The sequence below is a fragment of the Diceros bicornis genome, chromosome 7 (assembly GCF_020826845.1).
Source record: "Diceros bicornis minor isolate mBicDic1 chromosome 7, mDicBic1.mat.cur, whole genome shotgun sequence".
In the NCBI taxonomy this organism is placed as follows: Eukaryota; Metazoa; Chordata; class Mammalia; order Perissodactyla; family Rhinocerotidae; genus Diceros; species Diceros bicornis.
In genome coordinates, this window is record NC_080746.1 from 21,895,274 (window position 1) to 21,912,799 (window position 17,526).

Here is a 17,526-nt window from a genome sequence, read left to right on the forward strand (position 1 = left end):
CCTATAGGAACTCCCACTGCAAGGAGCTAATCCAGTCTATAGACCTTATCCTTCAGGAATATAGGATAACACGGGTAAAAGCACAGTACACTAGAACTCAGGGAGCTGGGCTTCAGTCCTTTTGTTGCAGTAATTTTCTAACTTTGGATAAGTCACTTCAGCTCTCTGGGCCTCAGTTTCCCAAATGAAGGGGTTAGCCTAAGATTCACGATTTTCAAACCTTGCTCTGTGCAGCTCTGGGTGCCATAGGTGATACGTCAGGTACTGCCTGGAGGGATAGGAGTTAGGAGAGGTGCCTGGTGGGTGGGGTACAAGTTCTGCCACACCACTCCAGCCAAAATATTAGCAATTTTTATTATATGTGTGTTGGGCTTCTGAGTGAGCTTTTGGTTTGAAAAAAGTTCCACTGTTTAAACATGTTTGAAAACCATTAAGCAGATAATCAACAACATTGGTTTGTATAATCTACACATGTAGGTTAATATTTTAATCATTCTTACTTGCATTTTAGTAGGCCTTCCTGAAACTTGACCAAACAAGAATGATTGATATGAGAATTTCAGTTGAATAGGGCAATATTATTATTATAAAGCAATTTGGCATCATATTCTTCCTTAACTTTTCCCTCTAAACTATGCCCCAGATATCACTGGGCCCCTGACCTACTCTTGCTGTGTCTAGGAAAAAGCAATTATAATAGGAACATCTTAAATATATTTACCCAGTTTCCTTTGGGCAAGGGATAATAAATTTTCTACTCATTTGCCTATGAACCACGGTTCATAGTTCAGTGTCCAGTAAACACTCAGATGGTCAAAAATATTTATTAAGTCCCTATCATGTGCCAGGAACTGTTCTAGTCTTTAGGGATACAGTGATCAAAATAACACATGAATTCTCTGCCATCAAAGAATTTACATTGTGGTAAAGAAAAAAAATAAACAAAAGATATAAAATAATTCCATACTGCTAAAGTAGTATGAACAAAGTATATAATAAGGTAATATGATGGAGAGTGACATGGTAGTGACGGCGGTGACAAGATAGAACAGTTAGGGAAGGCCTCTTAGAAGAGAAGGCACCTCAAGTGAGATCAAAACAATGGAAAGGAGGCACCCATGAGACAAAGTAAAGACAGAAATCCTAGAGAAAGAATGGCAAGTGCAAAACCCCTGAGACATGATGGAGCTTGGTTTATTTAAAAAACAGGAGACCACTATGCCTGGAGTATTGTCAATGAGGGAAATATGGAGGGAGACGTTAGAGAGGAAGGCAGGGACCAGATCATCGTGGCCTCATAGCCTATGGCAAGGAGTATGAATTTTATCCTAATTACAATGGGAAGGCAGTTGGAGGAGGGAAAATAGAAGAAAGGGAAGGAAAGAGAGGGAGAGAAGGAAGAAGTGTGACAGGACTCTCTCTATGTTTTCCTCCTGCCTCCTTGGAGACCCCTTCCCACTCTCCTTTGCCAATTCCACCTCTACTACTTGGCGTCTAAAGTTGGAACACCCTGGGGTTCAGTCCTACCCACCTGCTTTGCTCCATCTATACTCTCATTCTGGGTGATATCCATCCTGTGGTTTAAAAACCACTTATAATTTCGACAACTTCTAAATATTTGTCTCCAGCTCTCGTCTCTCCACTGAGTTTAGTACTTGCATATGCAATTGCCTACTTAACTCTCCATTTACGTATCTAGGAGGCATTGCAAACTCAACATGATCAAAGTAGAATTCTTGATTCATATTCCAAAACACATTTATTTATCCCTAGTCTTCTCCAATTCAAAAAAACATTAGCAAAATCCATAGAGTAATCAGAAGCTATCCTTGATTCATCCATTTCTCTTACGCATCTCAAAGTCCTGCCATATTTTCTTACAATGTGTGTAGACAATCTGTTTCTTCTTCTCTACTTCCATTGCTGCCATCCTTATCCAAGCTATACCACCTCTGAGGCAATAACTGGTCTTTCTGCTTATAATCTTGAAACTTCTACAAGTTATTCCCTATACAACATGCAGATTGATCTTTTAAAAATGTAAATCAGATTATTTCACATCCTTAGATAAAATCTTTCAATGGCTTCTAAATTCCTTTCCATGATCCATAAGCCTCTCTTTCTTCTAAGTTCAGTCTCAGGTCAAGTGTCTCCTGAGAGATAATTCTTCCTGACCACACAAGCTAGAAGCAGATCTCTCCATCTCTCTATTAATTAGCTACTTCACCATGTTCTCTTTTCATTTGGCTATGTATCACTATCCAAAATAATCTCAAGTTAGTTGTATATGTGACTTTTACATGTTTTACCCAACGCTAGATTTATCTAAGCTCCCTAACTATAAGGGCCTTATTTTGTTCACCAGATGCTTTGTCTACAGCATCTAGAACAATGCCCAGAATATATTAATGGTTCAGTCTGTATGTGTTAAATAAAATTAAGACTCCTTTTACATTTGCCAGGAAGGAAGCTAGATGCAATAGTAGCTAATAGCTACCTCTTTGGAATTAGAGAGACGTTTATGTATAAAATGACATGGCATGTAGTAAAGACATGTTCTCTTTCAGGAGAATACATCTGTGATATGACAGAAAGGCTCCAAGATTCATCAAATCTGCAAAAGCCCATGAGATGTGTATCACAAAATATTTTGATGTTGTAGCTCAGAAACGAAGAATTTGGGAACAGAGATTGTATTTTTTCATCATTACTTATTGACGACTGCAGCTTTAAAAGAGAAAGGAGAATATAGACATATGTTTTTAGCTGTACTACTCTTTGTGTTACCAGGAAAAGTTTGCTCTCTTGGAACATGGACAACAATATTGATACAAGTGGCTCAAGAAAAAGGCTTGGCATGCTTAGAAAAACAAGAAAGAATAAGATTTGGTCCCTGCCCAGAAAGTAGTCATAATTCAACCAAAACGACAAACTTGTATAAAAATAACTTACCAATGAAACCAGGGGTCCACCAGCATAGCCTAAACTTCTGTATCTCACACTAAATTAAGCTTTAAAAGTGGCCCTTTAATGGGTTTTCTACTTCCAGAACTAGGTAAGGATCATATTGACTATATATTCCTGCCCTCAATCCATTGTCCAAGCTGTTCCTTTTTAATGAAGAACATCCTTTCTGGCTTTCTCCAATGAAAGAGAGTTCAGTCATCCTTCAAGTCCCAGGTCCATATAGGCATATTCAACCACTCCCTGTTCTGTGTACTCATAGCACTATTTTCATATGGCTATGATGTTATATTGTGTTAGAAATAATTCTACATGTGTCTGTCAACATAGATAACACTGAAACTAAATCAGACATTTGATGAGAGCAAGAAATACATCTTTATCACTTGTAAACAATCCCAGACCTTCAGAGCTCTGAGACTACATGGATTCCCAGTGATTTCCAAGTTTGCAACTGCAGGCATGCAATAAATGATCGAGACTAATAAATAAATCAATGAGTGAATAAATAAGTATCCTATTTGACTCATGTGGGGAGAAAGCAAATTTTCAGATAAAGCTTCCTTAGAGATAAAGGATTAATGACAGAAAATATGACTCATTCTCTTATTTGTCCTCATCTGTACTGCCTCTTGTATTGAATATCTGTTGTTTCTGTCCTCACCAATACTCCTACTTCTAGTAACATAGGCCCTCTTTTCCTGAAGAACTGCACCTTCTTTACTTTATATCATATTAGTAGGACTGTCAATAATGTGATTCTGCCTCTTTTTGGATCCTACTTGTCCATCAAAGCATTCTAACCCTGCATAAGAGATTGGTCGTAGCAGAGTCTATTGGAATTGTTGTTTTTGTTTTTTTCTGTGACTTAATATAAATTCTATGGATATGGGTCTCTCTCATTGTGAGATCTTGAACACTGAAGACCATATATGGAGGAAGGGAAGTCAAGATGGTGGCGTAGGCAGACTCTGAACTCACCTCCTCCCGTGGACATGGCCAATTTACAACTACTCGTGGAAAAATTACCCCTGAGACAGAACTGAAAACTGGATAAGAGGAACTTCTGCAACAAAGGACAATCTTAACTGAGGTAGAAGAGGCAGAAACTCCCTTCTGGAGAGGAAAAACGCCACCTTCACAAGCCACAGCGCTTCACCGCCAACCGGGAGCAGCCCACAGGTACGCAGCCCTCCCTGGAGGCGCCGGACCCTGAGTCGGGAGCGCCCCCGCTGTGGGCATTTTGTGGACCCAGCACAATCGAGACGAGTGATATAATATCTGACTTTGCCTGCTACTAAAACATTGGGGAGTACCCCCAGAAAAGCCGGTTCACAAAGACATTAAACCCGGCTCTCATAGGGCCCACGTGCAAACTCACCCGTTTCAGAAAGCAACCTAAAGTCACCAGAAAGAAAGGTGCACAGTGCTTTGGTGAAAAGAGACTCACCTAATAGGCCCTGAGTGCATCTGGGTGAGGGGTGAGACCTCTCCAGGGACTGGGACATTGGCGGTGGCCATTGTTGTGGCCTAGTGTGGGCGTGCTGACACAGACGAAATTGGAGTTCTCCCTGAGGCCTGCTAGCCCAGGGTCTGCCCCACCCGCTAGAGCACCGATTTAATCCAGCTCAGCCAGGGCAGGCAGCCCACCCTAGAGACTGGCCCCACCCAACAACAAGCCCTCGGGCAACTTGTGGGCCTGCATAGATTGGTGGCTGGATTCTCTGTAGCTTGGCAACTGAGCTGACTTCAGTGGGGCAGGGCATGAACAAGGAGTGGGTGGAGAGTGTGGGGCGGCGGTGGAGTGTGTGGGGCTCTCGCCGTGGAGAGACTGGGTCCACTTTGGGAGGTCGGGGCGCATACACGGGGCAGGACTGTGTTGACTGTGTGTGTGGACCTGTGGGCAGCAGGGCTTGTCAGCTGCAGAAGACTTGTGCTTCTCAAAGACCCACATAGGGAGTTTGCCCCACCTTCCAAAGCCTGAAACAATTGGGTGCTCCTGTGCCTGAGGCCAGCCCCACCCAGCTGCAATCCTTAGAGAACTGACAAGAGACCTAAAGGCTGGAGGCTTATAGCAATTGTAAGGCCCTGAGCCTAACAACCTGTCACACTGGGGGCCTACTCACTTAAAAGAAATACTGCAACATAAATGTGGTATTAGAACTTGCAGCCAACTGTGCTGAGGCTCCCCACACCTGATAAAGAGACTGAAGGGCCCACAACAACTACAAGCAGTTGAGAACTACAAGAGCTGGCCAGGAGCATAACTCGGCCTCCCTGGGTGCCTACTGGGAGAGCAAACATGCTACAACAGAAGGACACACGTAGCCCACATAGGAGTCACCCCTGGAACATTGAGAACTGAGGGAAGCACACTGGAAGCCTCCTAAGCCATCACTTACATAAGGTCACCTATCCAAGAGCAGGAGACGTAGCTGACCTACCTAATACATAGTCATAAGCACAGGGAAAGAGGCAAAATGAGGAGGCAAAGGAATACATTCCAAGTAAGGGAACAGGACAAAACCCCAGAAAAGGAGCTAAGTGAAACAGAAATGAGCAACTTACCCGACAGAAAGTTCAAACAAAGAGTGTTAAGGATGCTCACTGATGTGGGGAGAAGAATAGAAGAATTCAGTGAGAATGTCAACAAAGAAATGGAAGATATAAAAAAGAGCCAATCAGAAATGAAGAATACAATACTGGAAATGAAAAATTCACTAGAAGGACTCAAAAGCAGAGTAGAGGATACAGAAGAACGGATCTGTGAGCTGGACAAAAGACTAGAAGAAATTACCCAAGCTGAACAGGTAAGAGAGAAAAGAATTAAAAAGAGTGAGGACAGTCTAAGGGACCTCTGGGACAACATCAAGCACACTGACATCCGTGTTATAGGTATCCAGGAAGGAGAAGAGCAAGACAAAGGGGCGGAGAATCTATTTCAAGAAATAGATGAAAACTTCCCTAACCTAAGGAAGGAAACAGACATCCAGGTACAGGAATCACAGAGAGCCCCAAACAAGATAAACCCAAAGAGACCCACACCAAGACACAGCATAATCAAAATGTCCAGAATTAAAGATAAAGAGAGAATCCTAAAAGCCGCAAGAGAAAGTCAAGTTACATACAAAGGAGACCCCATAAAGCTATCAGCTGACTTCTCAGCAGAAACCTTACAGGCTAGAAGAGAGTGGCACAATATATTTAAAGTGCTGAAAGGAATACAGCCAAGAATACTCTACCCAGCAAGGTCATCATTCAAAATGGAAGGAGAGATCAAAAATTTCCCAGACAAGCAAAAATTAAAGGAGTTTGTTAACAAGAAACCAGTGCTACAAGAAATGTTAAAGGGACTGATTTAAGGAGAAAAGAGAAGACCACAAATAGGAAAAATTATCTAGTTCCATGATAAGAGGGTAATGGATACAAATGCACAAAAAAGAGGTTAGATATGATATCAAAAACATAAAAGGAGGGAGGAGGGGAGTTAAAGAGTACAGCTTTCAGACAGAAGTCAAACTAAAGAGACCATCAATTCTGTATAGAAGAAGGAAGGAACAGAGAAGGACTACTAAAACACTGAGGAAACAAAGTTCAAAAATGGCAGTAAGTATATACTTATCAATAGCTACTTTAAACATCAATGGACTAAATGCTCCAATTAAAAGGCATAGGGTAGCTGATTGGATAAAAAAACAAGACCCATATATATGCTGCATACAAGAGACACACTTCAGACCTAAAGACACTCACAAACTGACAGTGAAGGGATGGAAAAAGATACCCCATGCAAATGGCAATGAAAAGAAAGCTGGGATAGCAGTACTCATATCAGACAAAATAGACTTTAAAACAAAAACTGTAAAAAGAGACAAAGAAGGGCATTACATAATGATCAAGGGAACAATCCAACAAGAGGATATAACACTTGTAAATATCTACGCACCCAATGTAGGTGCACCTAAATATATAAAGCAATTGTTAACAGACATAAAAACAGAACTAGACAGTAACACAATAATAGTAGGGGACTTTGACACTCCACTTACACCAACGGATAGTTCATCCAAACAGAAGATCAATAAGGAAACATTGGCCTTAAATGATACACTAGAACAGATGGACCTAGTTGATATATACAGAGCATTCCGTCCAAAAACCGAAGAATACACGTTCTTTTCAAATGCACATGGAACATTCTCCAGGATTGATCACATATTAGGCCACAAAACAAGTCTCCATAAATTTAAGAAGATTGAAATAATACCAAGCATCTTTTCTGACCACACCGGTATGAAACTAGAAATCAACTATAGAAAGAAAATCAGAAAAGCCACAAATACGTGGAGATTAAACAAAATGCTACTGAACAACGACTGGGTCAATGAAGAAATCAAAGAAGAAATCAAAAAATACCTGGAGACAAATGAAAATGAAAATACGATATGCCAGAATTTATGGGATACAGCAAAAGCGGTTCTAAGAGGGAAGTTTATAGCAATACAGGCCTATCTCAACAAACAACAAAAATCTCAAATAAACAATCTAACAATGCACCTAAAGGAACTGGAAAAAGAAGAACAAACCAAGCCCAAAATCAGTAGAAGAAGGGAAATAATAAAAATCAGAGCAGAAATAAATGAAATAGAGACCAAAAAAACAATAGAAAAAATTAATAAAACCAAGAGCTGGTTCTTTGATAAAATCAACAAAATTGACAAACCTTTAGCTAGACTCACCAAGAAAAAAAGAGAGAAGAAACAAATAAGCAAAATCAGAAATGAAAGAGGAGAAATTACAACAGACACCTCAGAAATATAAAAGATTATAAGAGAATACTATGAAAAGCTATATGGCAACCAATTCGACAATCTGGAAGAAATGGATAAATTCTTAGAATCATACAACCTTCCCAAACTGGATCAAGAAGAAGTAGAGAATTTGAATAGACCAATCACCAGTAAGGAGATCAAAACAGTAATCAAAAACCTCCCCAAAAATAAAAGTCCAGGACCAGACGGCTTCCCTGGTGAATTCTACCAAACATTCAAAGAAGACTTAATACCTATCTTTCTCAAACTCTTCCAAAAAATTGAGGAGGGAGGGAAGCTCCCTAACTCATTCTACAAAGCCGACATTACCCTGATACCAAAACCAAACAAGGACAACACAAAAAAAAGAAAACTACAGGCCAATATCACTGATGAACATCGATGCAAAAATCCTCAACAAAATACTTGCAAATCGCATACAACAATACGTTAAAAAGATTATACCCCATGATCAAGTGGGATTTATTCCAGGTATGCAGGGATGGTTTAATATTCACAAATCAATCAACGTGATACACCACATTAATAAAATGAAGAATAAAAATCACATGACCATCTCAATAGATGCAGAGAAAGCATTTGACAAGATACAGCATCCACTTATGATAAAAACTCTGAATAAAATGGGTATAGAAGGAAAGTACCTCAACATAATAAAGACCATATACGAGAAACCCACAGCTAATATCATCCTCAATGGTGAAAAACTGAAAGCTATCCCTCTAAGAACAGGAACCAGACAAGGATGCCCACTCTCACCACTCCTATTTAACATAGTACTGGAAGTCCTAGCCAGAGCAATCAGGCAAGAGAAAGAAATAAAAGGGATCCAAATTGGAAAGGAAGAAGTGAAACTGTCACTATTTGCAGATGACATGATTTTATATACAGAAAACCCTAAAGAATCCACCAGAAAACTTTTAGAAGTAATAAACGAATATGGTAAAGTTGCAGGATACAAAATCAACATACAAAAATCAGTTGCATTTCTATCCACTAACAACGAAGTAGCAGAAAGAGAAATTAAGAATACCATCCCATTTACAATTGCAACAAAAAGAATAAAATACCTAGGAATAAACTTAACCAAAGAGGTGAAAGAGCTGTACACGGAAAACTATAAAACATTGCTGAAAGAAATTGAAGAAGACACAAAGAAATGGAAAGATATTCCGTGCTCTTGGATTGGAAGAATTAACATAGTTAAGATGTCCATACTTCCTAAAGCCATCTATAGATTCAATGCAATCCCTATCAAAGTTCCAACAACATTTTTCACAGAAATAGAACAAAGAATCCTAAAATTTATTTGGAAAAGCAAAAGACCTTGAATAAGTAAATGAATCCTGAGAAAAAAGAACAAAGCTGGAGGTATCACACTCCCTGATTTCAAAATATACTACAAAGCTATAGTAACCAAAACAGCATGGTACTGGCACAAAAACAGACACACAGATCAATGGAATAGAATTGAAAGCCCAGAAATAAACTCACACATCTATGGACAGTTAATCTTTGACAAAGGAGCCAAGAACATACAATGGAGAAAAGAAAGTCTCTTGAACAAATGGTGTTGGGAAAACTGGATAGCCACATGCAAAAAAATGAAAGTAGACCCTTACCTTACACCATACACAAAAATTAACTCCAAAAGGATTAAAGACTTGAATGTAAGACCTGAAACTATGAAACTGCTAGAAGAAAACATAGGCAGTACGCTCTTTGACGTCGGTCTTAGCAACATATTTTCAAGTACCATGTCTGACTGGGCAAGAGAAACAATAGAAAAAATAAACAAATGGGACTACATCAAACTAAAAAGCTTCTGCACAGCAAAGGAAACCATCAACAAAACGAAACAACAACCTAACAATTGGGAGAAGATATTTGCAAACCATACATCTGATAAGGGCTTAATCTCCAAAATATACAAAGAACTGATGCATCTCAACAACAAAAAAAACTAACAACCCAATTAAAAAATGGGCAAAAGACCTGAACAGACATTTCTCCAAACAAGATATACAGATGGCCAGCAGACACTTGAAAAGATGTTCAAAATCATTAACTATCAGGGAAATGCAAATCAAAACTACAATGAGATATCACCTCACGCCCGTCAGAATGGCTATAATTAACAAGACAGGAAACAACATGTTTTGGAGAGGATGTGGAGAAAAGGGAACTCTCATACACTGCTGGTGGGAGTGCAAACTGGTGCAGCCACTATGGAAAACAGTATGGAGAGTCCTCAAAAAATTAAGGATAGAACTACCATATGATCCAGCTATTCCACTGCTGGATATTTATCCAAAGAACTTGAAAATACCACTGCATAAAGATACGTGCACCCCTGTGTTCACTGCAGCATTATTCACAATAGGCAAGACTTGGAAGCAACCTAAGTGCCCATCAAGGGATGAATGGATAAAGAAGATGTGGTATATATACACAATGGAATACTACTCAGCCATAAGAAACGATGAAATCCAGCCGTTTGTAACAACATGGATGGACATTGAGGGTGTTATGCGGAGTGAAATAGGTCAGAGGGAGAAGGTCAAATACCGTATGATTTCCTTCATTAAGTAGTAGATAACAACAACAATAAACAAACACATAGAGACAGAGATTGGATTGGTGGTTACCAGAGGGGAAGGGTGGAGGGAGGAGGGTGAAAGGGATAATTCGGCACAGGTGTGTGGTGATGGGTTGTAATTAGTATTTGGGTGGTGAACATGATGTAATCTATGCAGAAGTAGAAGTATAATGATGTACACCTGAAATGTATACAATGTTATAAACTAATGTTATTGCAATAAACAAAAAATTAAAAAAAATTAAAAAATAAAAATTAAAAAAAAAAAAAGACCATATATGGTTCAAGATTCTTGAGACTACAGCATGAAAAGGATCAGCCTGGGAATGGAACCAAGAAAAGAAGACAGTGGAGCCTACAGGCTTAGAGAGCTTGATCACCGTATTTGAACCCCTAGATGAGTCATTAAGTTTCCTTTTTCCTTTAGCTGGCATGGAAACTGCATGCATAGCTGGCATGGAATTGAAAACTACAACTGGAAGAGTCCTGGATAATGCATTTCTGTGAAGTCTGCTTTCCTCTGGATGGTAATAAATAAGAGTGATTACAGATACAGTTGTGAAAATCATTACAAACCATAGGAAATTAGCAGAATTAAACAGTCCCAGGGTTTATGTTTGATACTAAAGAGAATTTTCTGGATACCCTGATGGGAAATAGTTGAAATGATAGTATATCTGTCTTTTGCCATGAATCCTACTGAGATGAGTAAAAGTGGACACAAAGAGTTTATATGGAGACTGAGTGATTTTATTTCACAGATTTATCCTGAAACAAAGAGTGAAAGACAGAATAAAGGAACTACCAAGTGCCTGCATATATGTTTTTATGCCTAACCCTCACAAATCTTAAGAAGCTTGTACTGTTAACATCCTACTTTATAGATGAGTAAGTTCTGCCTTAGAAAGTTAAGAACTTGTCCAAGATTCTAAAGCTAGTCTATTGAGAACCTTTTCTTTATCGGGTATTATACACCTAACAGGTTCTAGTGATAAAAGATAAACAAGTGGTCCTACTTTGGGCACATCATGAGAAGGCAGGATTCTTTGGAAAAGACAATAATGCTAGAAAAAGTAGAAGGCAGCAGGAAAAGAGGAAGACCAAATATGAGTTGGATTGACTCCAAAAAGGAAGCCATAGGCATGAGTCTACAGAAGCTGACTGGGCTGCTGAGGACAGGACATTGTGGACATCACTTATTCACATGGTCATCAGGAATTGGAGCCAACTTGACAGCACATAACACAAAACAGTATAAAGAGATAACAAAAGATTAACAGCATAAAGTAGGAAGCTGATGATAAATAGGAAAAACTATGGAATTTACTCAAAATGGTGGACTGGGCACATGCTGCAGATTTCCCTGTCAGATAAGTCCACAGAAATGTCTGGAAGGAGATTTGTAAAACTTCATAACATGTTAGAAGAGAAGAAAAATTTCCTTCATCAGAACAGAGAATGTAAGAAAATTCTAAAAGATTGAAATCAAAAGAGATCGGATTAATGTACAAAACTACAGTCCAAAATGAATTCAGGACTAGACTGCCACAAGTTTCATACATCAAGATCAGAAGGGAGCCCAGGGATGACTGACAGAGAAACCAGGAGGTATGACCCCTCCACACCTCACATGAAAGCACTGAAGGTATGTGCTCGGTTTGGAAAGACAAAGCAATGCCATGCATAACACCTGAAAAAAAATGGAAGGCTGGACTCTTGAAAGACTAGATGTTGGCAATACTTCTAACAACTCTCCCAGAAACAAACTGCAGTAAACAGATATAACATTCTGGTAAGGAATCTCAAATTTGATAATGAACACATAACCAAAAATTTCCAATCATCTGAAAAAGACTAATACTTGAAAGAAAGGCATCAAGCACAACATTCAGAAGAAATTTACACATCAAAGAAACAGAGCAAGTTATATAGGAATTTAAAAGAAATATAATTAATTTCCAGAGTGACATAAGAAGATGTTGCAGCCATACTCAGAGTTAACTAGATGTTTGTTAAACTAAACATATGATAGATGAAATAAAGAAAACTTGAGGGACCACACTGAAAATCAAAATGAAAACAATAAATGTGTGAGATGAAATACTAACTCAAGAATTCCTCCAGAATATAGAATAAAAGGAAAATGAGATCAAAATTATGAAAGGAAAGTTAACAGGTATTAGTTCTCAGATTTAAAGGGTCATGAGCCATTAAAAGTGCCAAGCAAGATGAAGATATAAAGATCTGCATAAATTTCACTATTCCAAGGATGAAGACAAAATCCTAAAAGGTTTCAGAATGATATTAACTTTGATATCTGATATTTCATCAGCCACATTAGATGTAAGAAGAAAATGGAACAGTGTCTTCAAAACTATAAGAAAAATATTTTTCATCTTAGAATTCGATACCACACAAACTTAACTATTCATGGAGGCAAAACAAAAACGTACTCCATTTTATATTGACCCTTTTGAAAGAACTATTAAAGAATTTACAACAAGATCAGAAATCAATCCAGTAAATAGGAGTACATTTTAGAAGCAATATTGGTTAAAGAAATCAGGAAAACAAACAATATTGCTATAATTATGAGTGAAGGAATATGTAAAACTTACTCTTAAGCATAAATAATAGTAGTAGGGGTGGTCCTGGAAGTAGTTGATGATAATTGCTGAGCTTAAACTAATTGCAAGGCACAGTTCTAAATGTCGTACATGTATTAATTCATTTAATCCTGATAACAACCCTATGAGCTATATACCTGGAAACTGATGATACTAAGGCACAGAGAAGTTGAGTAACTTGCCGTTTGATGCAGAGCTGGTAGGTGGGTGAGCCAGAATGTGAACCTATAAATAGCACTGAGGTTCCAGATGATATTAGCATGTGTTATGGACTGAATTGTGTCCCCCCCGCCCAATTTATATGTTGAAGTTCCAACTCCCAGTACTTCAGAATGTAACCATATCTGGAAATAAGGTGATTAAAGAGGTGATTAAGTTAAAATGAGCCCCTTTGGGTGGGCCGTAATTCAATAGGACTGGTGTCCTTAGAAGAAAATGAAGAGAGGCACACCAGAGAGGTGCATGCACAGAGGAAAAGTCACGTGAGGACACAGTGAGGAGGTGACCATCTGCAAGCCAAGGAGAGAAGCCTCAGAAGAAACTTGCTGACATTTTGATCTGGGACTTCTAGCCTCCAGAAATAAATAAATAAATTTATTTCTGTTTTTTATACTATTCAGTCTGTAGTATTTTGTTACGGAAGTCCTAGCAAACTAATACAGGTTTGAGTGATAACAGCATAGCAATAGGAAAATTTTACATACTGGTAAGTTCCAGATGCATTTTTTTTAAGTTTTAGCTTACTGTTTTTTAAAAAAATTAAGAGCAGCCCATAAAGAAATATTTAATTTTATACCAGATGAGAGAGAAATGTAACAAAGAAAACACAATCAATCAAAAAAAAAATGGGAAATAGGAAGAAAAGAAACCAGGAAAGATATGGTAATTGGATTCACAAAATAAGGTGGTAGAAATCTGTACACACCAGTGATCATATTATATGTAAAAGAGTAAAATTCCCTAATCAAAAGAGAAATCTGGTTAAAATATAAAACTAAACAGGCACTTACTATGCTACCCAGGAATTGCAGTCCTGCATTTACGCCAGAGAAAGGAAAATTTATGTTCACACAAAAACCTGTATATAATTGTTCATAGCAGCTTTGCAATTTGCAATACTCAAAACCTGGAAACAATCAAAATGTACCTCAACAGGTGAATGGTTATACACACTGTGGTACATCCATACAATAGAATGCTATTCAACAATGCAAAAGAACAAACTATTGGTATATGCAACAGCTTGGATGGATCTCAAGGACAGTCTGCTGAATGAAAAAACCAATTTCAAAATATCACATATAATATGATTCCCTTTATATAACATGCCTGAAATGACAAAATTATAGAGACAGAAAACAGTTTAGTGATTCCCAGAGGTTAGGAATGGTGGGAGGGGAGGATGGGTGTGCCTGTAAAGCGGTAGCATGAGGGACATCTTTGTGGTGATGGAACAGTTCTATATCTTGGTTACAGTGGTAGTTACACAAATCTACACATGGAATAAAATGACATAGAACTATACACACACAGTGTACCCATGTCAAATTCCTGAGTTTGATATTGTACTATAGCTATGTAAGTTACAACCACTGGGGAAAACTGGGTGAAGGGCATAGAGGACCTCTCTGTACTATCTTTGCAACTTCCTATGAATCTGAGCTTAAACTAAGTGCAAGGCACTGTTCTAAATGTTGTAATGTATTAATTCTGTCTAAATGTATTAATTCATTTAATCTTTATAACAACCCTATGAGCTATATACCTGAAAATCAATGATACTAAGGCACAAAGAAGTTGTTTTTTTCATATATGTGAATAATGCCTGGCACTTGGTAAGCATGTAAAAAACATTTGTTTAATGAATAAATGATATTAGACACTTATAATAGTATTGAATAGTTAGGGGAATTAAAAACATAGTTGAGGGGCTGGCCCAGTGGTGCAAGCGGTTAAGTGCACGCATTCCGTTTCCGCAGCCAAGGGTTTGCGGCTTCGGATCCCAGGCGGGCACCAATGCACCACTTGTCACGCCATGCTGTGGTGGCATCCCATATAAAGTAGAGGAAGATGAGCACAGATGTTAGCGTAGGGAGAATCTTCCTGGGCAAAAAAAGAGGAGGCTCAGCATTGCATGTTAGCTCAGGGCTGATCTTCCTCACAAAAAAAAAAAAAACTTGAAATAAATGCTAGATAAAACAATAAAGTGTAGGGGCTGGCCCGGTTGCATAGTGGTTAAGTTCGGCGGCCCGAGTTCGCAGGTTCAGATCCCGGGCGCGGACATACACCACTCCTCAAGCTGTGCTGTGGCAGTGACCCACGTACAAAAATAGAGGAAGATGGGCGCAGATGTTAGCTCAGGGCCACTCTTCCTCGAGCAAAAAGAGGAAGACTGGCAACAGGTGTTAGCTCAGGGCCAATCTTCCTCACACACACACACAAAAAACAATAAAGTGTATTATAGAGGGTGATAATGGAAGCTAACTGTTCCTTTGCATGGAAGAAGAGCACCAAAAGATACAATTTGATTTTAAGCTGTGTTAAATATGTGTATTAAAATTTTTTTTAACTCCATTAACTATATATATATACATATATATATGCTAAAACTTCCAAAACTATAAAAGGGAGAAAATAAGAATAAAAAATTTAATCATCAAGAGAATGAGAAGACAAGCCACAGACTGGGAGAAAAATATTTGCAAGAGACATATCTAATAAAAGACTGTTATCCAAAATATATAAATAATTCTTAAAATTCAACAAGAAGAAAACAAACAAACCAATTAAAAATGGGCAAAAGACTTAAACATATACCTCACTAAAGAAGATATACAGATGGCAAATAAGCATATGAAAAGATGCTCAACATCATACATCAATAGGAAATTGAAAATTAAAACAGCAATGAGATACCACAATACACCTATTAAAATGGCCAAAATCCAAAACATCAACACCATCAAATGCTGGAGAGAATGTGGAGCAACAGGAACTCTCATTCATTGCTGGTGGGAGCACAAAATGGTACAGCCACTTTGGAAAACATTTTGGCAGTTTCGTACAAAACTAAACATACTCTTACCATATGATCCAGCAATTACACCCCTTGATATTTACCCAAATGATTTGCAAACTTATGTCCACACAAAAACCTGCACATGGATATTTATAGCAGTTTTATTCATAATTGCCAAAATTTGGAAGCAACCAAGATGTTCTTCAGTAGGTGAATGGATAAATAAACTGTGGTATATCCAGACAATGGAATATTATTCGGAGCTAGAAAGAAATGAGCTATCAAGTCATGATGAGACACGGAGAAAATTTAAATGCATATTGCTAAGTGAAAGAAGCCAATCTAAAAAGACGACATACTACACAATTCCAACTATATGACATTCTGGAAAAGGCACAACTATGGAGACAGTAAAAAGACAAGTGGTTACCAGGAGTTAGAAAGGAGGGAGAGATGAATAGTTGGAGCACAGAGGATTTTTAGGGCAGTGAAACTATTTTGTATGATAGTATAATGGTAGATAAATGTCATCATACATTTGTCAAAACCCATAGAATGTACAACGCCCAGAATGAACTCTAGTGTAAACTATGGACTTTGGGTGATCATGATATGTCATTCATTGTAGGTTCATCAGTTGTAACAAATGTACCACTCTGGTGCATGATGTTGATAGTAGGGAAGGCCATGCATGTGTGGGGCAATGGGGCATACAGGAAATCTCTATACTTTCTGCTCAGTTTTGTGAATCTAAAACTCCTCTAAAAAAATAAAGTCTATTTTTTAAAAAAAGTAATCATTCCGGAGCAAGCCCGGTGGTGCAAGCGGTTAAGTGCATGCGCTCCACTGCAGCGGCCCAGGGTTTGCAGGTTCAGATCCCGGGTGCAGACCGACGCACCGCTTGTTAAGCCATGCTGTGGCGGCGTCCCATATAAAGTAGAGGAAGACGGCCACGGATGTTAGCTCAGGGCAAATCTTCCTCAAGAAAAAAGGGGAGGATTAGCATCAGATGTTAGCTCAGGACTAGTCCTCCTCCCACCCCAAAAAAGTAGGAGAATAGAAAAGAAGGGCAAAAAAAGAGCATGGTAAATATGAAGCAAAAAAAAAAAAAAGATGTGGAAATAAATTCAAAGATATCAGTAATCACAATAACTTTAAATAAACCAAATTGTCCTGTTAAATGTCAGTGATTTATAAATTAGAATTAAAAAAATAAAATCCCTCTTTAAGCTATTCAAAAGATACATCTAAAACATAGTGACACAAAAAGGTTGAAAGCCAAGGAATGGGAAAATAGTAAATACAAACAAAGGGGATACTCAAGTATCTATTTTAACATAAAACAAAGAAATTTTGGGAAAGCATAATGACTAATTAATTTTGCTATCTCTAACAGCTTCTTCTACTTAGACTATATTCCTGGATCAAGAATCAAGACTAGGACATCTCCGTTCTGGATCTGGCACCAGAAAGGTGAGTCACCAG

General features: G+C 38.3%; 1 long non-coding RNA gene across 2 annotated transcripts in view; it reads right to left on the reverse strand.

Moving 5' to 3' along the window:
* The window catches only part of LOC131408434 (uncharacterized), a 32,364-nt gene extending 27,851 nt beyond the window's left edge, over nt 1-4,513 (reverse strand). For both annotated transcript variants that reach the window (XR_009220765.1, XR_009220766.1), the window contains exon 1: nt 4,415-4,513. This is a non-coding gene — a long non-coding RNA (uncharacterized LOC131408434). The remainder of the gene's footprint in view (nt 1-4,414) is intronic.
* Nucleotides 4,514-17,526: the final 13,013 nt, after the last annotated feature.